Genomic DNA, 25,901 nt, shown 5'->3' on the forward strand with positions numbered 1-25,901 from the left:
TATTAATAGTCTTATATGCACCAAATCAGAAACAAGAGGAATTTTATAGGAAACTACATAACAAAATAAACGAATTAGAATATGAAAATATTTGCTTAATTGGGGATTATAATGCAATAGTGGATTAAAAAATGGACTATGAAAGCAAAAAGAAAAATAAAACAAAAAAATATGCTACCCAAATCCTTTTTTGAGATGGCAATGGAATATAAATTGCATGATATTTGGAGAGAAAGGCACAAAACAAGAAAGCAATATACCTTTTTTTCGAACCCCCATCAGTCCCTATCAAGAATTGACATGGCTTGGATTTCATCTCGTCTATGCAATCAAGTAGATGAAATTGAAATAGAAGCAAATGAGTGGGCAGATCCCAATCCAATAAAATTAAGATGGAAAGGTCAAAGAAGAAGAAAAAGATGGATGATGAATTCAAATATTATAAACGAAATAGAATACACTCAAATGCTGGAGAAAGAATTAAAACATTTTTTTAGAATAAATAAAAAAGAAGATACCTCAATTAAAAATCTCTGGGACACTATGAAAGCATACACAAGAGGCCTTACGATTGCCTACATGGAGAGAAAAACTAGAAAACAAAAAGAGCAACAAGAATGTATGCAAAAGGAACTTATGGAAGCCGAAGATGAACTCCAGAAAGACCCAAAGAATAAAATTAAAAAAGAAAAAAGAGAGATAATTAAACATAAGATCAACTTAATAAATCAAAAGGAATTAGCGCAGAAAATTAAAGCGACCAGACAAAATTACTTTGAACAAGCCAACAAACCTGGACGATGGCTGGCATACAGACTGAAGAATGAAAGAGAAAAACGGATGATCTATCAATTAAAAGATGATGAGGGAAGAATTCAATACAAAGCAGAAGAAAAGAAGAATATTATTCATAAATACTTCACAAAACTATACGTACAAGATAGTATGGAGGAAAGCAAAATAAAGCATTATTTAAACACAGAAAAGATAACACCAATCTCAAAAGAGCAAAGGGAGGCTATAAACAGGCCAATAACGTTAGCCGAAGTGGAATTAATCTTGAAAAACCAGAAAAATAATAAAACACCAGGACCCGATGGAATACCGGTGGAGCTACCGGTATACAAATATAATAAAATAATATTGGAAGAGTTAGGAGTGGAAATGTTTAATGAAGTGTTAGGAAAAGCCAAGATACCTGAATCATGGACAGAAGCAATAATATCACTGATTCCAAAAGAAGAAACCAGCCTACAAGAAATTCAAAACTACAGGCCAATTTCATTACTAAACTCCGATTATAAAATATTTGCAGCAATTATGGCAGGAAGAATCAAACAGGTTTTAAATGAATGAATGCATCCAGACCAAAACGGATTTTTACCTCACAGACACATTAGAAATAATATGAGAATCATCCTAGATATAATAGAGTACTACAAGGTGCATCCAGAAAAACAAATGGTACTGGTTTTCCTTGATGCACAAAAAGCATTTGACAAATAAAGTTCTCCTTCTGTGACTAAGAATCTTTTGGGCTTGCAATAAATACTTTGCTCAATGTAATAGGAGTTGAGTAATTGTTTACCAAAATTGAGAGAGATGAGCAATTAGGATTTTCAATAGGAAAAAAAGCAAAAAGATCAAAACCATTTACTGATGTCAATTTACAACAAATTGTATTTGTATGCTTTTTCAGCTGTCAGATTTGCTATGAGTCTGACCCGTAGGAATAGATTTCTTCCTTATTTAGACATAAAATGTATTATTTCAGCATGTTGTAAAAAAAGAGACACAAAACTTGACAGCCATCAAAACCTTCTAGCAAAAATATAAAATAGGATCTTGTCAGAAAAACATTCAGCAAAGGAGATTAGCTCAAATTAACAGTATGCTAAGTCAATTGATTACTTCAAGGCATCTTTATTTGGGTCACCATGTCCCAGAAAACCATGAAAACCATTACAATTATTCATAACTTAGACATTTCTGGACTAGATAACTTTTGCCTGAAACTGCCTTATAGTTATGATTTCTGTTGTACCGGTACAGAGGTTGTATTGGTACAGAGGATGGCACTGTAACAGGGGTGGGTTTCTTCCAGTTCGCACCGGTACACCTGAACCGGTTTGTGAAATTTAGCGTATCTTTTGGAACCTGTTCGTCCGTGGGTTCTGGGGGGGGGGAAATTCTGGGGGGGGGGGAAATCCATCTTTTCTGTCCCACCCCAGTTCCAGTCAGGTGCAGAGGTACCAAGACATTGGCAATCTAGAAAGGAATTTTATTGTGGCTACATAACATTCTACTCCATACTAATACCCCTCCCATTTCCCCACTATAGAAACAGCATAGTAGCATTGAAGTGTGGCAGACCAAAGATCCAAAAGGAACATGGCTGCAGGCCTGACAGGTGGCCTCTCCTCAGAAAAAAAGGTTTCCTGAAAAGAGAATAACATAAAAGTTACCATAACAAAAATAACCACCTCCGCCCCCCCCCCAGGGGGACCCTTTGGCTTATCGGGAAACTTCTCTTGGAATTGTTTTACTAACCTATCTGCTTTTAGGTCCCAGATTTCCACCCAAGTAGCTTTGGACAAAGGGTACCCCTTCCAATGCACTTAATAATGTAAGTGACCCCTATACAGCCTGGAATCTAAGATTTTTTTCACTTCATAATGTGTTTCCCCTTCTACCACTACAGGAGGAGGGGGAGCTTGGGTGGATGGTCTTATGCTGGACCCAATTATTGGTTTCAACAAGCTACAATGAATTACTTCATTGTAAATCTTCCCTAGAATTCTGGGTAGACTGAGTTGAACTGTAACTGGGATAATTATCTTCACCATTGGGAATGGACCTAGAAATTTTGGGCCCAATTTCTTACTAGGCATTCTTAATCTTATGTGTTTGGTAGACACAAAAACTTTGTCCCCCCACACAAAAGGGGGGTTGGAGCTAGCGGTGTTTATCAGCTTGCTTTTTGTAGGCTTCTGCCGCATCTACTAGAGCTTTCTTCATATTTTCCCATCCTTTCTTTAGTGTGTCCATCCATTCATTCAGAGACATGGAGGAGGGAAGTTCTCTAGGCAGCTCAGGCATGGCAATGAATTCCATGCCACTGGTAATCTGGAAGGGAGTTAATCTCGTGCTGCTGTGGACCATGTTGTTGTACACCACTTCAGTGAAGGGTAACAAGTCCGACCAATTGTCTTGTTGATAGTCCACATAACATCGGATGTATTGTTCCACCATCACATCTCTGCTGCGTGGCCCTCTCTGCTGCGTGGTTCATGCTGCGATGAACTGCTGAGCTCAGTCCAATGGATCTCAGGAATTCTCTCCAGAACTTGGCTGTGAACTGGACTCGGCGGTCTGAAATGATCCTCTTGGGCACTCCATGCAGGCGATAAATGTGTTTCACAAACATTTTCACTAATATCTTTGCAGATGGCAACCCTGAGCAAGAGATGAAATGTGCGTGCTTGGAAAACAAATCAATAACTGTCCAGTTTACTCTATTCCCACTGCTGTCTGGGAGTTCGATGATGAAGTCCATTGCGATGTCTTCCCATGGTCGGTTAGGGCTGGCCACTTGTTTTTGTAGTCCAGGGGACTTCTCCAGCAGTGTTTTCATCGTTGCACAAGTAGCACAGCTTTTTATGTAATCTTCCACCTCTAATTTCATCTTTGGCCACCAAAATTAATGCCTGGCGAGGTGGAGCATTTTTAGGAATCCAAAGTGGCCTCCTATTCCGCCTCATGGCTTCATTGTAGAACTTCCAGCCTCAACTCGCGGGAACATACGATTTGGACCCCTAATCCATTTTCCATCATTAGGATATCCTGGTTATTGTTGAGCCACTGGTCAGTTGGGAGCGACAATTTCATAGCTGTCATCAGCTTATCCTGGTTTGGTTAGTGACTTGGGCTGCCTTTTGGTAGCAGGATGAAAGGATGGGGTGAACAACTTCTCTCTTCTCACTGTCATACTGCAGCTTTCTCGATAATACATCCGCCAACAAGTCTTTTGGTACTTGTTGGATACCTAGTGGTTTTGTCTCTGCTGCATGTGCTGCAGGTTCTGGGCTCTTGGATTCAATCATCCATGAGTGGTCTTTGGCTCCACTGGTGGTAGCACCCCAAAAGCAATAATCAATTTCCTACCGATGTCTTCCCACTTTATCGTAGGCTTCCACTTGTCAAGCCATGCAAGCCCTAAGTTAATATATTCTGACATCTCTGGAGCCACAATGAATCTGAGAAGCTCATAGTGGCAGCCCACTTGTAACTTTACCAGTTCGGTCATTAGAATGGCTGGGGCCCCTCCAATTAGCATTCCATCTACCTGCTCAATCCGAATGGGACAGGCTAGAGGTCTTGTGTGTATGCCTAGTTGCTTGACAATCAATATGCTGATTAACTATCGAGTGCAACCGATGTCAACGACTGCTTCAACTTACCTTTCCACCCCCCTTTCGGGTACTTGAAGCTTGGCTTGGAAGGCAAAGGGACAGATGGGTGCACTCTTGATCATCTTGTCCCCTCCAGCCATGTGTAGAATTAGCCTTCCCAGCCCCCTTCGTTTGCATCTTCCCAGATGCTATAAATCTTCCAATTTCTTCCCACACAAATTCCTTTGCCTTTGGAAGATTTGCAGAGAAGCCTTTCATCATTGGCTTCTTTTCTCATCTTCGCTGATATTTTACACTGACTGGGTCAGGTCAGTGTTGGGAGTCAGCACCCCTTGCAGCACCCATTGCCAGAGTTGCTGGTGATTTATTTTAAAGGGAGATTCGGGTTAATGTCAGTGTCCAAAATATTATCCAGAATTAAATCAGAGTCCAAGGCAGAACTTTATTCAAACTTCCAATTTATTAAGAGAGACATATTGACACATCTGTGGGAAACTCGAATCTGAAAACCTCCTGGGGTTCCCACCCAGTTGAAAGTTCATGATCTTGTCCCCACACCCACAAGTCCATCACATGGTCCGATCTTCCTCTGCCATGCTGACATTTCCACCAATCTAGTTCCGGTCAGGTGCAGAGGTGCGGAGACAAAAAATGACCTTGGGCTTCTAGAAAGGAATGTTATATTTTGACAACAACACATTCTACAATTCTACTCCTTACTATTCCCCCTCCCAATTACCCCACTAATGAAACAGCATAGTGAAGAAGGAGAGAGAGTGTGGTAGGCCAAAGATCCTAAAAGGAATATGACTCCGGGCCTGACATATGCTTCTATCCATAAATGCCTCTAACAAAAATTCATTAAATATTTCCAACATTGGATTACACAAAGTTTCTTGCAGTTCTTTATACAATTCTGATGGTAAGCCATCTGGTCCTGGTGTCTTCCCATTCTTTTGCCTCTTAATTGCTTCTGTTAATTCCATCATTAATATACGTTCATCTAGCATTGCTTTGACTGATTCAGGTATTTTAGGTAGCTCTGCTTTTTCTAAATATTGTTTTATTTTCTCTTCTGATATTGACTCCTGATCATATAAATTCTTGTAGTAACTTTGGATCACTTTCTTCTTATCCTTGATTTGGTAGTAAGTTTCCCAATCATTGTCCATTAACTTGTCTATCAATTTCTTTTCTTTCTCTTTTTGAGTTTCTTCCTGGTTTATTCACATTTTCAAAAAAGTTTTGTTTAGCACTTTAAATTTCCCTTGCTTTATCCATCAAGTTTAGTTTATGTTTCATTAAGTCCATTTGATTCTTTATATCCTTTTTTGTGGATCTTTTTGTAGTTCTATCTCTAGTCTCTTATATTCTTCTTCTAATATCCTCTGATTTTGTTTCCTTTTTCTGTTTAGTTTTCCTCTGTATGTTATAGCTAATCCTCTAATATGTGCCAACTGTGTCCCATACATTTTGTAGTGATGTTTCTTCTTTTCTATTCTCTTTAAAGAAAAAAGTCTAGTTCTCTCTTCATGAATTGAATACATCCTTTTCCTTTTAATATTTCTTGATTCAATGTCCATCTCAGTAGTCTCTTTTGCCCTTCCCATATAACTTTTATTGGGTTGTGATCTACCCAGTTACTTATTTCTATACTTATTTCTTGAACATTAGCTTTCAGTTCTGCTATAATCCATATCATATATATTCTTGACCAGGACATATGTCTATTTGAATAAAATGAATATTGATTTTCTTTGGGATGAATTTCTCGCCAAATGTCTTGGGTGGCTAATTCTTCTGCCATTCTGAAGAAGGTCTTAGGGAGTATTTTCCTTACTTTTTTGCTTACCTTTCTGGTTTTATAGTCCATTTCTTATCTACAATTGCATTAAAATCTCCCAAGGTACATATGTTATCATACTCCAATTCTGTTGTTTTTTTTGTGAAGTTTTCCCTAAAAATCCTCTTGATTAACATTTGATGCATATATTACTACCAAAAGTATCCATTTGTTATACATCATTATTTCCATCATCAAAATTCTCCCTTCCTCATCCATAAAATCTGTTTAGTGTTTATTGTCTCTTTTATATATAGGGCTATCTAACTTGTCTTTTGTAATGATAAAGAAGTGTATAACTTCCCAAGTTTGGGATACTCCAATACTTTCATATATTGTTTTTTCATGTGAATTTCTTGCAGACAAATTATATCTAATTTTAATTTTCCTAGTCTATGAAAAGTCAGTTTTGTTTTTATTGCCAAATTCAGTCCATTTATGTTAATATGTTAATTGATATTAATTTAACTTCTTCTTCCATGATTATTGGAATTATCCTGCATTGGTTGCCGGTTATTTTCCGGGTGCGATTCAAGGTACTAATTATGACCTTTAAAGCGCTCCATGGCTTAGGCCCAGGGTACCTGCGAGACCACCTACTGCCACCAGTAGCCTCCCACTGTCCAGTGCAATCCCACAGAGTTGGCCTTCTCAGGGTGCCGTTGGCCAAACAGTGTTGGCTAGCGACCCCCAGGGGGAGAACCTTCTCTGTGGGAGTGCCTTCCCTCTGGAATAAGCTGCCCCTGGAGCTTTGCATAATCCCTGACCTCCGGTCCTTCCAACATGCCCTAAAAACTTGGCTTTTCCAGCAAGCTGGCCTGGCCTGTTAATTTTATCTAATTTTTTAAATGTTAGTGTTATATTAATTGGGTTTGGAAGAAGGGCGGCATATAAATCCAATAAAACATAAACAAACATAAACAAACATAAAAATAATTTGTAGATGGGATTTGCCATTCTAGTCATTCTTAGCTCTCTTAGTTCTTTTGCCCTTGCCCCCTCTCTTATCGCTGTTTCCTCTTGATCTCTTTTATCTTCTTCTTCTTGTGCACACCGCTCTTTTATCGCTTCTTGTCATTTTACCTCTCATTTGTCACTTTTACTTATTTCCTCTGGCAGTCCAAAATATTGCTCATAGAATTGTTCAGCTTTTTCTATAGAATCTGTTCTGTCCCATGATTCTAATAAATATGCAGACACAGGCTTGGTTGTCTGCCACGACTAATTACAGAGATAAAACCATCCCTTGGCTAGGAGCTTAGAATGCTATCTTCAAGACCCAAAGATTAGACTTACAGAATGCTTTCTCAATGGCTAGTAAAATGGACTGTTGTTTCCTGCAAAGATTCCCCTCCCATTGCTCCACCTATAAACTCTTTGGGAGGGGCCACATCCTTAGCCAGCTGTCCCTACTTCCTTCTATGATGTCTTCTCCACAGCTATTCCTTTCTCCTCTGAGCTCTACGCACATGCACATCAGAGACAATCTCCCTCTGTTCCTCTTCACTGCTCCCTGACTCAGGTGCCACATGGTGGCCAACAGGCCTCTCTAATTCCTACTCTGACTCCAAACACCCTCCAGAGTCTTCCTCATCCTCCAGAGCAGTCTCACAATGGTCTGAGCTGTCAGAGTCCACCAACAGCTCAGCCAGCCACTGCTGGGCCACAACACTATCCCTCACTGCAGGGCCCTTCCCCCGGGTCTGATGCTCAGGGTGTGGTTTAGCTGGGAATTGTTCATGGAAGGCCTGCACCAAAGCAGGTGCATGCACAGAGGTCGCATCCTCCCACGTAACATCCTCTGGCTCTTGGCCTTTCCATTCCACCAAGTATTGGAACTGTTTTTTCAGCCATCAGGAATCCTGAATCCTGGAAACTTCGTAATTGGCCAGCTCCTCATCAGCATGGGGTTCTGGCTGGGGATGATCAGGTTAGCGAAGAGGACAAGCCAGCCATTCAGGAACAAGACAAGATCGATGAAAGACCGGATGGACTCGCATTGAACGTGATAAAGTCAGGCGATAGGCAACCGGATTGATGACTGCTTCAACAGGAAATGGGCCAAGGTAACGGTGGTCTAACTTCTTGACTGGCCGATTTGATGGAAGGTGTCTAGTGGACAGCCACACCCGATTGCCTGCAGTCAACGCTGGTGTTGCGCGCCGAGACCTGTCTGCGACTCTCTTATAGTCCTCCTTGACTTTATCCAGATATCGCCGCACCACTTAATGGACCGCCTGTAGTTCCGACAGGAAGTCCTTAGCTGCAGGGACCGGTGAGCCAATGGGTGTGAGGGGAAAGAACCGAGGATGATACCCCACATTGGCCAAGACGGGCATCGTCTGCATGGATGTATCTGTGAGTTATTGAACGCAAACTCCGCTATTGCCAGGTAGTCTGCCCAATCATTTTGCTGCTGGTTCACAAAACAGCGCAGGTATTGCTCCAAGATCCCGATCACTTCCTCCGTTGGTTTCGGGATGGTGTGCTGAGGACAAGCAAATCTTGACATCCAAGGCCGTCATCAGCCCTTTCCAAAACTGGCCTGTGAATTGCATTCCTCTGTCTGACACGACCCTGTCAGGCAATGTTCCCTCTAATTTTTTTTCAGTGTGTGCGGAAAAATATAGTGTTTGAGCGGCACATTTTCATGCCTGAGCACCTGATTTTTTTTAGCCATAATTGTCATCAGAGCAGATGTTGGGGAGGGGTAAGGAGGAAAAGGGTCCCCTCCCTCTCCCTCAGACCCCCAGGAAGGAAGGAAAGGAAGGGAGGGGGAGGGAAAGGAAAGGAAATGGGAAAGAAGAAAAGGAAAGGAAAAAGGAAAGGAAATGGAAAAGAAGGAAAGGAAAAAGGAAAGGAAAAGAGAAAGGAAAGGAAAAAGGAAAGGAAATGGAAAAGGAGGAAAGGAAATGGGAAAGAAGAAAGGAAAGGATGAAGAAGGGAGGGAAAGGGAAGGGAAAAGAAAAGAGAAGGGAAAAGAGAAACAAAAGGAAAAGAGAAAGGAAAGGAGAAAGGAAAGGAAATGGCAAAGAAGGAAAAGGAAAGGAAAGGAAAAAGGAAAGGAAATGGGAATGAAGAAAGGAAAGTAAAAGAGAAAGGAAAAAAGAAAGGAAATGGAAAAGAAGGAAAGGAAAAAGGAAAAGAGAAAGGAAAGGAGAAAGGAAAGAAAGGAAAGGAGAAAGGAAAGGAAATGGAAAAGAAGTAAAGGAAAAGAGAAAGGAAGGAAATAGAAAAGAAGGAAAGGAAAAAGGAAATGGAAAAGAAGGAAAGGAAAAAGGAAAGGAAAAGAGAAAGGAAAGGAAAAGAGAAAGGAAAAGGAAAGGAACATAGAAGAATGACAGAAAAGGAAAGGAAAGAGTGGAAATGATTGGAACTGCTCAAAAATCCAGTCTCAAGATCCCGTGGACCCCTTTGGCTCAGACAGCCAATTCCATGCTGGTTCCCTCTCTCCCCAAAGCGAAGGGATCGCAGAAAGATTGCCCAGTCCAGAACGGGGCTTCAGACGATGCAATGCCTGAGAAACCCCGGATGTGCAGAGAAAAGCAGGCTACAACCAGCGAATCACGTTTTCCCTGGAACCAACGAAGCCCCATAGGACCAATGGGAATTCTCCCTTCTGCAGCGTCATCGGTCTCCGGGCAGAGTCTTCCTTGATTTCATCAATCACCAGATGGAAGAGAGAGTTCGGTGCAGACAGAGAGAAGGGAGGGAGGGAGGATATTTTCAGTCATATTTTAAGACATTAAAAACACTGCACGCAGTTTGAAACTTCTGGTCGGTGTTTTCTTGTTATGTGCGGGCTGCGCAGGCGTGCAGCTTACAGGGAACATTGCTGTCAGGTAGGCCATGCAGCCTGAAAACATGCTGGATAAACATGCGGGCAGTGACGTGGGCTGTTGGTAATCTCTGACATGGGATAAAATGTGCCATCTTCGTCAGCATGTCTACCACCACGAACACCATGGTAAATCCAGAAGATGGAGGCAAGTCTGTCAGGAAGTCCATAGAAATGGTCCCCAGGGTCTTTTGTGTGTTTTTTTTGTTTAATTAAAACAATTTAAAAAGAAAAAAAGAAAAAAAAGAAATGGCCCCCAGGGTCTCTCCGGGGTCGGCAATGGCTGGAGCAGCCCCGGAGGGGCTCCCATTGCTGACTTGGCCTGCTGACACCATACACAAGACATGACGTACGATTGTACGTGATGTTGCAATCGGGGCCACCAGAAGGTACGGGAGACCAGGTTCAAGGTCTTGAAGAGGCCAAAGTGGCCCGCTACAGGATTATCATGGCACTGGGATAGAATAAGTCCCCAAAGGGACCCCACTGGCACATAGAGTCTGTCCCGGTACCACAAAAGTTCATCGGTGAATGTCCATGGGGAGGCAGGCCCCACCTCTGCCTTCCATTGTTCCACCCAATTGTCATGCCACTGCGCTTCCCGTATCTGGGGCCATAAGTCCACAGGCTTGTGTACCGCCGAGAAGTACTCTATGGCAAAACTGTCCAGGGTGGAATCGGGTCTTTGGTATACGAATACTCGGGTTTCCTTGATAGGGCATCCGCCCTTTGGTTGTGTGCACGCATACGTCATGCAGAAATTGAACTGTGCAAAGAAAAGAGACCACCGGATCTGGTGCTAGTTCAATTTCCACACAGTCTTCAGAAATTCCAAATTCCTATGGTCTGTCCAGACTTCAATCTGATGCCTGGACCCCTCTAGATGATGCCTCCAAGCCTCAAACGCCACCTTAATGGCTAGTAACTCCTTCTCCCAAAAGGTATAATTGCTCTCAGAAGAATTGAGTTTCCATGAGTAATAAGCGCAAGGGGAAAGGGTACTACCGGAGGCGTGAGCCTGAAGTAACACTGCTCCCACAGCGATATCGGATGCATCCGCCTCCACTACAAACAGACGGTGAGGGTCAGGATGGTTCAAAGTGGGCTCTTTCATGAAGGCCTGCTTCAAGGCCTGGAACATGTGGTTCTCAGGGCCCCCCAGTGAAACAGAACTTTTTTCTGCAGGAGCTGAGTGAGGGGCACAGTCAAGGAAGCAAAGCCGGGGATAGAGGTTTGATAGTAGTTGGCAAATCCGAGGAGTTGCTGGACATCCTTCACTCTCCGATAAGGTTGCCAACTACACAAAGACTCCACCTTGCCCGGCTCCATCGCAATGCCTTCAGGAGAGAAACGATGTCCCAGGAACTCAATGGTGGACTGCCAAACTGGCACTTCTCCAGTTTCGCATACAAGTGATTCTCATGGAGCCATTGTAGGACCAGGTGTAGGTGCTGCCAATGGCTCTCCTGGGAGGACGAGTAAATCAAGATATCATTGAGATAAATGACGACAAACTGGTCCAAAAGGTCCCGGAAGATGTCGTTCATAAAATGTTGGAAGACAGCAGGGGCATTGGTCAGCCCAAAAGGCATGACCGTGTGCTCAAAATGGTGCCGAATGCCATCTTCCATTCATCCCCGGGTCGGATCCAGACAAGATTGTAGGCTCCACGGAGATCCAATTTGGTGAACACCTTAGCTTCTCTGAGCCACTCCTACAGTTCAGGAATAAGGGGCAGAGGATATCAATTGTGCACTATTATAGCATTGAGCCTACGATAGTCACAACAGAGTCTCAAATCTCCAGTCTTCGTTTTGATGAACAAGACCAGAGCAGACAATGGCAAAGATGAGGGTCTGATAAAACCCCAAGCTAGGTTTTTGTCCAAAAAGTCCCACAATGCGGCCAACTCTGTGCCTGACATTGAATACAAACGACCCACAGGGAGGGGCGCATCCAGAATCAAATCGATGGGACAATCATATGGCCGGTGCAGTGGCAATTGGTCTGGTTCTTGTTCACTGAACACGTCTGCAAAATCTGCTATGTCGGAAGGCAAGGACACCCCGGTGAACTCAGCAGCTGGCCTGCACAGACATGATAGGTGTGGTCCACACATTGCAAGGCTGGAAAGGTGACAAGGGGACCAGTAGATCTGTGGGTCGTGTGCCTGAAGCCAAGCCAAGCCCAAGACCATGGGGAAATGCAGGCCAGCAAGTCACTGTCTCTGAACATGGTTCTGAATTGATGCGCGCCCGACCCAAGGTCTCCCTTAGATCGGGTTTGGGGGCGTTTCTCAACAAATTGTTCCAGTCTGGGGTGCAGGTCCCATAACTAATGCCCCTTGTCTCTTCTTGGGGCAAAAGGCTGGCATGTGCCCAGGTTCCCCACAATAAAAACACAACCCCCTAAGCGCCATCTGTCTTTCTCCATTATTGATGAGCAGGGTTTGGCTGCACCTAATTCCATGGTCTCCTCCTGTGGAGTTGGAGTCTCACACATGGTCGGATCCACCCTGTTCTCCTGGGACGTGCAACAAATTCTCCGCTTCTGCAACCGAGTATCAATCCGGAGATACAGGTTGACCAACATGTTGGAATTTGGTGGCCTATCCACACGCACCAGCTCATCCTGCAATTCTTCTGATAACCCATCCTCAAATGTGTCCATGAGGGCTGCCTCATTCCAAGCCGAAACCTGGCTTAGTAGCCTAAATTCACTGATGTAAACCTGCAAGGAACCCCGGCCCTGCTTCAGAGTCTTCAGACGTCGGGTAGCGGTCTCCGTCTTAATGGGGTTCTCATACATTAGCCAGAGGTGGTCACAGAACCTCCTGAAGTCATCCAGCAAAGGGCTAACCTGGACCAGCAGTGGCGTCACCCAATGAGCTGCAGAGCCAGAGAGTAAGCTAATCATAAACTCCACTTTATCTCGGTTAGTGGGAAAATCCTCTGCTCTCAAGCTGATAAATAGCTGGCATTGTCCTAAGAAAGCTGGAAACATGGCTTGGTTGCCATCAAATTTATCAGGCACTGCAACTGGGCATTTCCTCTGAGATGGTGGTGGAACAGGGTAAGGTTGGAGCTGTGCCACCAGGGCAACCAACATAGCCACCTGTTGCGAAAGTTGCGCGTTCTCGGCATGCAGCTGCTCCATGGTGATGATTTTTACGGCTTTTGTTTTAAGGCAGGAAACAAACAGCTCTATTTATCCAAATATTGTGGTAGTTAAAGCTTCTCTACATTCCAATAATATATTTGAGACTCCCAGTCCAGCTTTTAAGTCCAGATTATTTTCACTCTTTTTCTAAAAGTTTTAACCTCCTGTTCCAAGATGGCAAAAGTTCTTGCTGCTTTTCAGGGGAGGTGGAGAAATTTTTTTTTAAAAAAAAATCCACCTCCTTTTGGAGCTCCACTTGCACCAGCTGTTTTCCCAGGGGACTTTCACCCCAATTCTAGAAAAAAAAAGTTGGAAATCTCTCACACAGATTACTTACACTGACAGTCTCTCTCTTCAAAGGTCCCTTCCTGTGGCTGTCCCAGCTTTGGTCCAGCCCATAATGACTGTCTCTTCCAGTCCATCGGCTTTGAGAGCCTTCTCTGGGTCAATTAGGGCATTTGTGGACTACCCATGATCACTAGAGCGGTCTTCCTCAACCACCCCTCCAAGGAGATTCCGGTCCCAATGGACTGTTCCAACAATGTGGATGTGGCGCTGTCCCTCAGAGTGCCCCAAGAGATGTGTCATTTTGCCACAATGCTAGCTATGCCCCCCCTGGGGGGTTCAAAGTTCTATCTCCCCTTCTGTCATTGACATGACATTGCTGGGATGATCTATGAATACAGTTCAATTATCATTAATACACTAAGAAACTGTAATGGAATGTATGGATCTCCTTGAGGGATTAGAGAAAGAGATGTCACTTAGGAAACAATTGGACAACAGTGCATTGGATCTGGGTAAGGATTTCCTAATTTCTACCCAGAATTAAATTAATTCCCCCAAAATACTTCTAAGAAGAAAGTGGGACTCCAGAGAGAAGGAGGGAGGGAATTGTCTTTCCCTCTCCAAAGGAAAGCAGCAAGTGAAAGTTTTGACCTGATTACAAATCTGCTGGAATAGAGAGAGAAGCAAATGGGAAATTAATTTTAAAATGGGAGAGAAATACTGGACGGGTTATTTTAACAAGATAAGCACTACGTAAGACATAGAGATAGATAATATGCATTTTTAAAAAGTTATTTTTCTTTGCTTTTGGCTACAATGAGTGAAAGGTTTTCCTCTCTTTCTTGACTTTTAAAGCTCACAGTGGAAACTGAGAAAGAGAGTAAGGATGACAACTACTGCCCAAAGACAATATATAAAGGAAATATTTTGGACAATGAAAGTATTGATACAGCCTAATGTTGTTAAATTGGAAAAATTGTATCCTACAAAGACATTTTAAATGAGAAAGGGGAACTTAAAACTAGACAGGAACTACAAAACTAAAGAGTGGATTTAGCATGGTGGCCACATCTGCAAATACATTCAAGATGAGAACGATACGAAAACATGGGATTTCTATAAAGAACCAACAACACTTGATAAGATATAATTAGGGACAGATGAAAAACTGATAAGAAAATTATATAATTACCTACTAAGCTTTAAAATGGAAGATGAACAAGTAAAAGAAATAATGATAATATGGGCAAAAAATTTGGGGCATACTATAGAATTAGATAAATGGCAAAAACTCTGGGTTAGAAATTACAAACTGACAATGGCTACTGTATATAAGGAAAATCTTTATAAAATGTTTCATAGGTGCCATTTGCCACTGGAAGACTAGCAAACATGTTTAAAAATATGTCTACCAAATGTTGGAAATGTAATCAGACTCCAGGTATTTATTATCATATGTGGTGGACATGGATGAAAGCAAGAAAATATTGGACAAAAATACATACATGGCTGGAAAAGATGATTAAGCAGCATATAGATTTAAAGCCAGAAATATTTTTGTTTGGTATAATACCAGAAAGTTATGATAAATGGACTATATACTTAATGCTACATGTATTGACAGCAACGAGAATTGTATTTGCACAATATTGGAAAAATGGGAACACCCCACCAGATGAAAACATAATCCGGAAAATATTGGACTGTGCAGAGATGGATAGATTAACATTGAAAATAAAACATAAAAGAGATACAATGTATTGTACAACATGGAATAGGTTTTATCAATGGTTAGAGATAAGAGACAGAAGTTTGATGGAGAAAGATCATTGTTATGTGTAAGTAAAATATAATAAAATATTGTCTATAATTATAATTGTGCTAGTACAATTAATATGATTATAAATAAGCTAATACATTTATTAATACTGCTATAATCATCATGTGTATTATCATTATCACTATCAGTATATCTGGATTGTATTTTTTTCTAAAATGAAGTTCTTGGACAATACACGCTCTTCAAAATATTTACATATAAATAAAAAACTTGACTTAAAAAAGTGTAAGTAGTAAGAGAATTCAAAAATAAAATATAATGAAGGGAATAGTAATAAATGAATGGAAACTTATTATGCTATAAACATTTGTTTCCTTGTAAAATATATTATGCTGTTATAAAAGTATTTTCCTTTTAAGCATTTAATTGTTAAACATTTGTAACACATAAATCTCTGTAAAATGTATGTATGAAATCAACTGTAACCTTTATACATTATAAATCCTTTTATATAATCCTTTTGTAAGAAAGTACACTATCTCTCACGTAGAACTTTCACTCTTTTCGCGTACATTCCTTAACGCTTGGAAGCTTGGAGATGCTATGTAGACAAAATACTTAAAGAGTTAATGTGTAACAGGTACAAATAGATACAAGATGTTTTGGTAGAAAGTAATTTGAGTAAACAAAGGAAAGAGATAATTTAGTATCCTTAGGTGCTTCGGATTAGTTAAAAATCCAGAGGGTGTAACCAATAGACCCAAAGGAGGAGGGAAATAGGGAGTTGGGATGAAACAGCTTATATTATGTAAGCTTTTGAGATCTAAGGTGTGTCTCTTGGCTCAAAACGTCATGTTGAAGGTGTAGCCTGAGATTCACCACACTTTGCAAAATGCAATTATTCTTTTCTTTTAAATAAAATCTCTTTCTTTTCATTGATCTAAGTTCTTGTTGACTGAAGTCATTTCCAATAATGGGAAACAATTGGGCAAAAGAAGGTAGGCCTCCAAGGACTTAACTGTCAAAAGAAGAAATTCAGGAAGAACCACCCTAATTGATTAGAGTGTTAAAATTGGTGGTGAGTAAGTTCATATCTACAGAGTTCAAGCTACTTTAATAATAACTACTTTATTATGTTCTGCATAATAATATAGAAAGTTCTGCAGTCTGGTAGCTGACTCTTGGAAACAATTACATAAGGGTCCAAAGAATTTAGAGTATGTGTCAAATTCAAGGCCAGTGGGCTGGATCTGGCCCACGGGGTGTTTAAATCTGGTCCATGGGGCTGGGCTGGAAATACTAAAGGACTGGCCCACAATGCCTCTGCCAGCCAAAATGGGGCCACGGGAAGGTGCATGTGGTCTCCACATGACCCATTTTTGGCCTCCCAGGCCTCCAGAAGAACCCTACCAGCTGAAAATGGGCTGTGTATAATGCCCAGTGAGGCCCCTGAGTAGCTTGTTTTTGGCCTCTCTGGCTTCCAGCAGCACTCTGCTGGCCAAAAATGGACTGTGCTGGGCTGTACAGAACCTTTGCTTGGCCCATTTTCAGCTGGCAGAGTTCTGCAGGAGGACTGGATTGGACTGAATTACAATTACGTGACCTCAAGTAAGTGCCAGATCTAGGTAGAAAACAAGCAACATCCTATGTTAATACTACAGTTTAATGCCAGATTTTACATACTGTAGGTCCATTTAATTTACAATCAACAATCTATCATTGACAGCCATTTGTATGTACTATCCTGGAACTTTATCAATGCTCTTAGATCTTGTATTATCATGTTGTTTATGCTATTGGATTTTTATTAGTAGTTGAATAATAAAGTTACTATAAGGAACTTTTCTGCCTGGAAAAACAATTTCTTAATAATAATAATAATAATAATAATAATAATAATAATAATAATAATAATAATAATAATAATAATTTATTAAATTTCTAGACTGCCCCCTCTCCCCGGAGGGACTCGGGGCGGTGTACAGGAATAAATTTAAAACATACAAACAATCATACACATAAATAAAAATCAGATTAAACAACCCCTGTACAATTTATAAAAATTAAAAAACAGACCTTAAAACCAATCTTAAAAAATTTAGAAATAGGACTGAGGTGGGATAGGTGGAATTAGGCCAAGCCGGCTAGCTGGAATAGGTGGGTTTTAAGTTTCTGACGGAAGGAGCGGAGATCCGTAGTCATCCCAATGTCGGGGGGGAGGTCATTCCAGAGGGTTGGGCCCATCACAGAGAAGGCCCTTCCCCTAGGTGTCGTCCGCTGGCACAGCCTAGTGGACGGCACCCGGAGGAGTCCCTCTCTGTGTGAGCAAATCGGCTGGAGGGATGTATGGGGCAGGATACGATCCCGCAAATAACTAGGTCCTGTGCCATGGAGCGCCTTAAAAATGATGGTTAACACCTTGAAGTGCACCCGAAAAGCCACAGGTAGCCAGTGTAGCCCGCGCAGGAGAGGTGTTACGTGGGAGTAGCTAGAGACTCCCGAGACTGTCCGCGCGGCCGCATTCTGAACCAGCTGTAGCCTTCGGGTGCATCTCAAGGGGAGCCCCATGTAGAGAGCGTTACAGTAGTCTAGCCAGGATATCACAAGCGCATGAGTGACTGTGCGAAGGGCACTCCGGTCCAATAGGGGACACAATTGGCGCACCAGACGAACCTGGTGGAACGCTCCCCTGGCCACGGCTGTCACATGGTCATCCATGGACAACCGGGTATCCAGAAGGATGCCCAAATTGCGTACCCGATCCACGGGGGCCAGGCGTTCACCCCCAATGGCCAGCGATGGAGTAAGCTGGTTGAACTGGGGCGTCGGTAGCCACAGCCACTCAGTCTTGGACGGGTTGAGCTTGAGTCTGTTACTTCCCATCCAGATCCGTACGGCTTCCAGACACCGGGGCATCACTTCGATAGCATCGTTGGGGTGGTTTGGGGTAGAAATGTACAGCTGGGTATCATCCGCGTACAGATGGTAGTCTACCCCAAACCCACGAATGATCTCGGCCAGCGGCTTCATATATGTATTGAACAGGAGAGGCGAGAGGACCAACCCTTGTGGCACCCCACAAGAGAGGGGCCTCGAGGTCGACCTCTGCCCCCCTGCCAATACAAATTGCACTCGGCCAGAGAGGTAGGAGGAGAACCACCGCAAAACGGTGCCCTCACCCCCAACCCCTCCAGTCGATGCAATAGTATACCATGGTCGATGGTATCGAAAGCCGCCGAGAGATCTAATAGGACCAGGATGGAGGAGCAACCCCCATCTCTGGCCCTCCAGAGATCATCCACCAACGCGACCAATGCCGTCTCCGTGCTGTGGCTGGGCCGGAAACCGGACTGGTGCGGGTCCGATAATCAGTTTCCTCCAAGTGGCACGGAAACTGTTGTGCCACCACACTCTCTACAACCTTCGCCAGAAAGCAAAGGTTGGAGACGGGACGGTAGTTGGCTAACAGAGCTGGGTCCAGGGAAGGCTTCTTGAGGAGGGGCCTCACCACCGCCTCTTTCAGGATGGCCGGCAGAAACCCCTCACTCAAGGAAGCGTTGATTAACTCCTGGAGCCAGCCTCGTGTGACCTCCCAGGATGCCAGTACAAGCCAGGAGGGACACGGGTCCAATAAACATGTGGTGGCTCACAGTCGCCTACGCAACCTGTCCATATCTTCGGAAGTAACAGAGTCAAACTCCTCCCAGAATGGGACCTCACGACCCGCCTCCGACGACCCTTCTAGACCACTAGTAGGGACCAACTCGCTTCGAATCTGAGCGATTTTGTCCTGCAGATACTCCCCAAATTCCTCTGCTCTGCCCTGCAGAGGAGCTTCCCGCGGCCCCTGTTGGAGGAGGGAGCGGGTCACCCCAAACAGGGCAGCAGGGCGGTTATCTGCGGACGCAATAAGAGTGGCACAATACTGATGCTTGGCCACTCTTAAAGCCACAAGGTAAGTCCGTAAATGGGCTCTTACCTGAGTTCAGTCAGATTCAGAGCGTGATGATCTCCATCTGCTCTCTAGGCGTCTCTTGTGGCGCTTCATCACCCTCAGCTCCTCAGTAAACCAAGGAGCCTGGGTGGTTCGCTGCCGCAAGAGAGGCTGCAAAGGTGTCACCCGGTCCAAGGCCCTAGCGGCCGCACTATTCCATGCAACCACTAGGTCCTCCGAACGGGTGTGGGTCAGGGCTACAGGAAGTGGCCCGAGCTCCGTCTGGAACCTATCAGGTTCCATCAGGCGCCTGGGGCGGAACCATCTTGGGCACTCTGGTTCTGCCTCCCCGCGGTGGGGAGTAGCGGCTGGAAAGTCGAGCCGGAGCAGTGAGTGATCAGACCATGACAGGGGGGTGATAGCTAAATCCCCTACTCCCAGATCACTCCTCCATTGGCCAGAGACAAAAATAAGATCCAGTGTGTGTCCTCCCTCATGTGTGGGGGCCTGAATTATTTGGGTCAGGTCCATGGCTGTCATGGAAGCCATGAACTCCCGAGCTACTTCGGATGCCTCCCCTACCGATGGCAGGTTGAAGTCACCCATGACCAATAGTCTAGGCCAGTGGTCGGCAAGCCGCGGCTCGCGAGCCACATGCGGCTCTTTACACATTTTAATGCGGCTCTTCTGTGTGCCCGCTCCCCTCCCTCCTACTGTTCCCTCTAAGGTGCGTGGCTGCGCGCACGTGCAGGTGGCAAGAAAACACCGCGCAGCAGTTTCCAACTGCCGCGCTGTGCTTTCTGCTGTCACAGGCTCCGGAGGCTGGGGAGGTCCTTTGCAGATGGCTAGAACTGGCCGCCCGCAAAGGACCTCCCCGGACTTGTTTTGGTGAGCGCGGTGTGACTGACGCCAGGAAAGCAAGCCCGGGGAGGAGGTCCCTTGTGGGCGGCCAATCCTAGCTGCTTGCGCCCGGCGCTGCAGCTAAAGTAAAGCCCCTGCCGCTACCGGAATATCTGCTGCCGCCTCCTCCTCCTCTAACAGCACCCGACGCTGCGGCAGAGGTGAAGCCTCGAAAGCTCCCGCCGGTGCCCCCGCCTATGGCAGCGGCACCTCCCCCTCCGTTCGGAGCACCTGAGTTGGGCCCCGTGTTACCCTGCCCCCTCCTCCTCTGCTGTGCTTTTGAGGAGCCATGAGGCCGCGGGAGCCAGTAGGAAGGCGGCGGCAGGGGGGGGCAGGAGCAGGGAAAAAAGGCCTCATGGCTTCTCAAAAGCATGGCGGCGGCAGAGAAGGCAGCAGGGGTAACGCGGTGCTCCGAGTGGAGGGGGGCGCCAGCGGGAGCTTTGGCGGCTTCACTCCAAATGTAGTGGTGTTGTTGGAGGAGGAGGAGGAGGCAGCTGTTGTTCTGGTGGCGGCAGGGGCTTGTTGACATCTTCAGCAGCAGCCCTGCCCCCTGTGAAAAAAGCCGAAGATGGATCCACGCAGATGACGTCGCCGCAACATGACTGGAGGAGGAATTCTGGGAGTTGAAGTCCACAAGTCTTCAAGTTGTCAGGTTTGAAGACCCTGGGTTTTTTCTTTTTTCTAAAGGGTTAGGGGTGCAAGGGTCTTGCAACTTGACAGCTTTAAGACTTGCATGCTTCAATGCCAGAGTTCCTGAGCCAACATGACTGGAGGAGGAATTCTGGGAGTTGAACTCCACAAGTCTTAAAGCTGTCAGGTTTGAAGACCCCTTGGGGTTTTTTCCCTAAAGGGTTAGGGATGCAAGGATCTTGTAACTTGACAGCTTTAAGACTTGCATGCTTCAAATGCCAGAGTTTATTGAAACTAAAAACAGTGTACCATCCTATGTATTTTCGGTTTTAAAAATGTGGCTCTCAAAATAAATTTCAATCGTGGTTTTGGCGAGATTTGGCTCAGTTGAAAAAAAAGGTTGCCCACCACTGGTCTAGGCGTTTCAACTGCCATCTCGGCGATCACCCCAAGGAGCTCGGGCAGGGCTGCTGATGCATAGCGAGGAGCCAGGTATACAATTAGCAAGCCCAACTGCTTCCCTGGGCCCCACTTCACACACAGGGACTCACAACCGGTTATCTGTGGCACAGTGGTCTGTCTTGGCTCAAGACCTTCCCTCACAATGACCGCTACCCCACCACCCCTGCCTACTGCCCGTGACTGGTGAAATGCGCTGTAGCCTGGCGGGCACATTTCCACGAGGGGGAGGCCTCCCTCGTGGCCCAGCCAGGTCTCCGTAATTCCTGCCAGGTCCGGCTCCCCCTCCGACACCAGGTCATTAATGAGGGGGGCTTTGTTGACAACAGACCTGGCATTGCATAGCATCAGCCTCAGGCCCTGGCTCTGTAGGTCCTGACCACCTAGATTGCGGGGGTTGGGACATATGACCGGCCGTACCCAATGACTACGGTCTCCCAACCAGTGATGCGAACTCTGTCTACCCTCGCACCTGCCCCTCCCCACAACCGTTGGTATGAAAAGACCCTCTTTTGGAGTATCGCTACTCCCCCCCCTTAATGGCTCCACTCCTTTCCTTAACTCCACCCGCCGGCTTGGCACTGGTCCCTCCCTCAGCCCGGCTAACCCCTCCCCCCACTTTAGAACCCCCTAAAAAACAAATTAAAATTTTTGCTAAAAAATCCCTGAGGCCATGCCTCGCCCACCTCTCTGGATTAATGTATCCCTCATCGAGGTGGGCCCTTGTAAGAGCAGAGCGGCAAACCTGCGAGAGGGGGGACTCCTGCAATAGAATTAGGTCTGCCCTTGAGTACATGGTGGAAATGTACATGCTCTGCCCTGCCGTCGTTTGCTCGGCAAAGTTATTAAACAATGGGGTATACATTTACAAACAAAAAGTTTAGTGGACTATGAAGAATAAGTAATAAACATTTGCCAATAATATTTGGTAGAAGAGATAGGAAAGTGGTTATAGTAAAGAATTGTGAAAGAAAGAAGGGTGGGAAATGTATCTTGAGCCTGTGTCAAATGCCCACCATGGTCACACTATCCTCCAACTACACCACCCCCAGCCCTCTGAGATAAAACATAACCCTGATGCTTCCCTCAATGAAATTGATTTAAAGGGTATCAGGTAACCCTTGATTTAGAGGTATCAGCTCTAATCCTTTTGAGGTTGTACAGTGACTCCAGGTTATGCTTAATCCTGCCTTCCTGCCAAGCTGGATACTTTCCAACATGATCAGACAATTGATTTGTATCTTCATGCTTGTAAAGTAGTAGATTATCCTCGTAGATGACCCTCACTCAATCAAAGATCTAGGAGTACTCATCTCAATCAATCTAAGTCCAAGAGTTCACTGTAGCAGCATTGCCAAAAAAGCATTAAGAGTTGTTATTCTAATTTTATGGAGCTTCTCCGATAACATTGTACTGCAAACTAGAGCACACAAAACTTTTGCCAGACCTGTTCTCGAATATAGCTCATCTGCCTGGAATCCACATTGTATATTGGACATTAATATAATTGAGTGAGTCCAGAAGAATTTCATGAGAAGAGTACTTCACTCCTCTGCTCACAATAGAATACCTTAGGCAGATATGCAATTGTACATCTTTACCCTTGACTTAGTAAGCAATGTTGTTAAAGTCATCAACTATACTGGGAGGCTGGATGGGGAGAAATTGCCTCAGTTATGAACTTGGACAAGACTAAGAAGCTGCATTTATTTTGAGTCCTTAGATTATGAAATAATCTGTCACTCTCATTAGAAGTATATTTTCCCATTCAAAGTTTATATACAATCTGAGGATCTTCAGGGACTCATGCATGAAAAGCAAATGGTAGCTAGGGCTAAGAGGGCCTTTGCACAATGATTCATAACATGTACAATTTGTATTATTATAATGCAAGCTACACAGGGCTGCTCTTTAAAACTGCCTGGAAGCCATAGCTGGCCCAGAATACATCAGCATAGACAATAATGGGAGGGCATTATACTGACATGATTATGTTGACATGACCCAATGCTTTGTGAACTGCATTAGTTATCACTTATTTCCAGGCCATTCAAGGCTTTGGTTATCATCATGAAAACATACTATAGCAGTGATGGCTAACCTTTTTGTAGTTGCGTGCCGAAAGTGTGCGCACAATAGCATGTGTGCATGCCCACACCTAAAATGCAATGCATGTGTGACACCATTGCTCCCACATGCATGTATGACCACCCTGTGCGCAAGACATGTCAGCCCCTATGCTCCCCCATCTCCCCCGCCTTGGCCCCTCACCCATTTTTGGCTTTCAGGTTGGTGCAGGAGGCTTTTGGGGTGTGGCATTTTGGGCCTGGAAGGCCTCCTGCACCAACCAGGAAGCCAAAACGGGGCACAGGGGACCACACAAGGCTCCAAAATGCAATGCATGTACCCTATCCCCTTGCATGCATGCACGCATCCCCTGCATGCGTCCCACCCCCTGGATGCATGGTAGAGACCCGAAGACCAGCTGGACCACATGGGTTTGAGATCCTGGGTAACTGACCACATGAAGTGGAGAGTGAGGATTACTGATACCCTCTCTCAGACCTTGCCCTTGAGCTTCCTGTTTCTGTGCAAGAAATGTATTCTATTGGCTGTAGTCAGACTCCCATGGGGCCATGTTTGTCTGAATCACATTTGGTTGAAGTCCGGAGGGTAATGCAATGTTCCCAGGTGATTTTGCAATGCAATGAGCCCTGCTGCTAGATAATCTTATTATATCTTGGATTGTCATGTCTTAATCCCATCACCCTGGAGCTGAAGGTCTTTTATCTTGTAGATAGTCCTGCTGGGACTATAAAGAAAGGTGGGGGCTGCTTTGCAAGAGTATGTTTTTCCTTTAGGGAAATATAATATTCTGCCTTTTTAATATTTCTCAAAATATTTCATTTTTCTAGGAGAGGGTTGGGTGCTAACTTTCTACAATAGCATAGGACTTTTTTTTATCTGTCATTGTTTCTGCCCATCAGGTATGATTGAGCAAGGTGAGCACACTTCCCCATTAAAGGCCTATGTACAGTTTGAAGATCCTCTTGGACTCCCAACCCACAAATGAAAAGCAAATGGCAGCTAATCCTGTCGCTCAATATCATCTTAGGAAGCCCAGGAAGTGCCTCTTCACTGTTGCAATGTCTGCTTTCTAGAATGACGTTCTGGCAGAAGGTCATTCTACCCTTATAACACTGAGGAAATCATTCATAACTTGGTTGTTCTTCCAGGCCTTGGACAGGATGGTTCTGGAGCTCATGTAGTTAAGTTTGGTTTTCTAACTGGTTACATTGTTCTTTTAATCAGCTATGATTATGACTATTCTTTTTTAATTTGGATGCTGCCTAGAATCATTAAGAAATTGGGAAATAAATAAATGTTTGGGAAACTGGCATAAAATGCATTTATTATTATGTGTATGTGCAAATAAAACAGCTACTGATAGAAATTATGCTTTAAAATAATTGCTTAAGGAAATGACATTAAAAGGGGGATTTGGAAAACATTTGCATTTTTTATAAAATACTAGAAATAGGGGATAATGCCCAAAAATATTATGGAAAATTGTGAATAAGAAATAGATACAAATTTTCAGGGGCGGGGCTTGCTGCCAGCACGAATGGCTGCTTGGATGGAGAGCTCCGTTAACAGCAGCCAGATCTAACGTCCGGAGGGGTTTGCTGAAAAGATTTTGATAAACCAAGCCTTCCTGGAGGGAAGACTGAAGAGAGAAGGTTGGTTTGGCACGACCATAGGATGGCAATTCATGGTCTGTGCTTGAAATCTCCTTCATAACCCCAGGCATTGAAGAGGGCAACAATTAATGGCCATCCCAAAGCGCTGACAACAGTTCAAAGCAAGCAAGGATTTATTACAAAGAAGCTGCCGGAGTTGCCAGTGATCTAACAGATTCCTGATCTTGGTGGAAGGTATCTTTATTCCAAAACAGCTCAAGAGACTAAGGGCTCCAAGAGGAAGTGGGGGGGCTGCTTACCCCCCTCCATTACAGCAGCCAGAGTAATATGCTGAGTGAAAACTAGAGGAGGGAGCGGGTCACCCCAAACAGGGCGTATCTTTTTTTACTCTCTGAACTGTCTGATAAGATGAACCTAAATCTAATTTGTTAACATAACAAAGGCAGGCTGTAAATAACTCTGACTACACAGGTATCTTCAGGGGGTTTTGAGTTAATTATCCAAGTCTTGAAGGCTTGAAGGGAGAAAGAGGAAGAAGAAAAGAAAAGGAAGGATTATAACTTTGCTACATATATCTGTGGATAGCCTGCAGTTGGTTAGCTTCTGGATGAGTGGAAGAGCAACATCTACTGGCGAAATTTGGAATTTCCCCCCCTCTTGATACCTTAAGAGAAAACAGGAATTTTGGTGACTATATTCTCTGGATAACAAGAGAGCTGATACTAGAGATTTTTGAGGCTAATCTTTGGACACTACTAATAGAAACAACTGGAGAGAGAGAAAGAAGATCTATCGGAGCAGGGGAACCCAGAACACTCTCATATAATTATCCAACACAGGAGGGTCGCATCTAAGGTTGAACTTAAAAAATAGGAATTAGTGTTATAATACTACCATCAAAGGAATATACTGTTTTTGTTATTGTTATTGCTGTAAAATTATTAATCCCAACTCTTT

The sequence above is a fragment of the Natrix helvetica genome, assembly GCF_964273705.1.
Source record: "Natrix helvetica genome assembly, chromosome: Z".
Taxonomy (NCBI): domain Eukaryota; kingdom Metazoa; phylum Chordata; class Lepidosauria; order Squamata; family Natricidae; genus Natrix; species Natrix helvetica.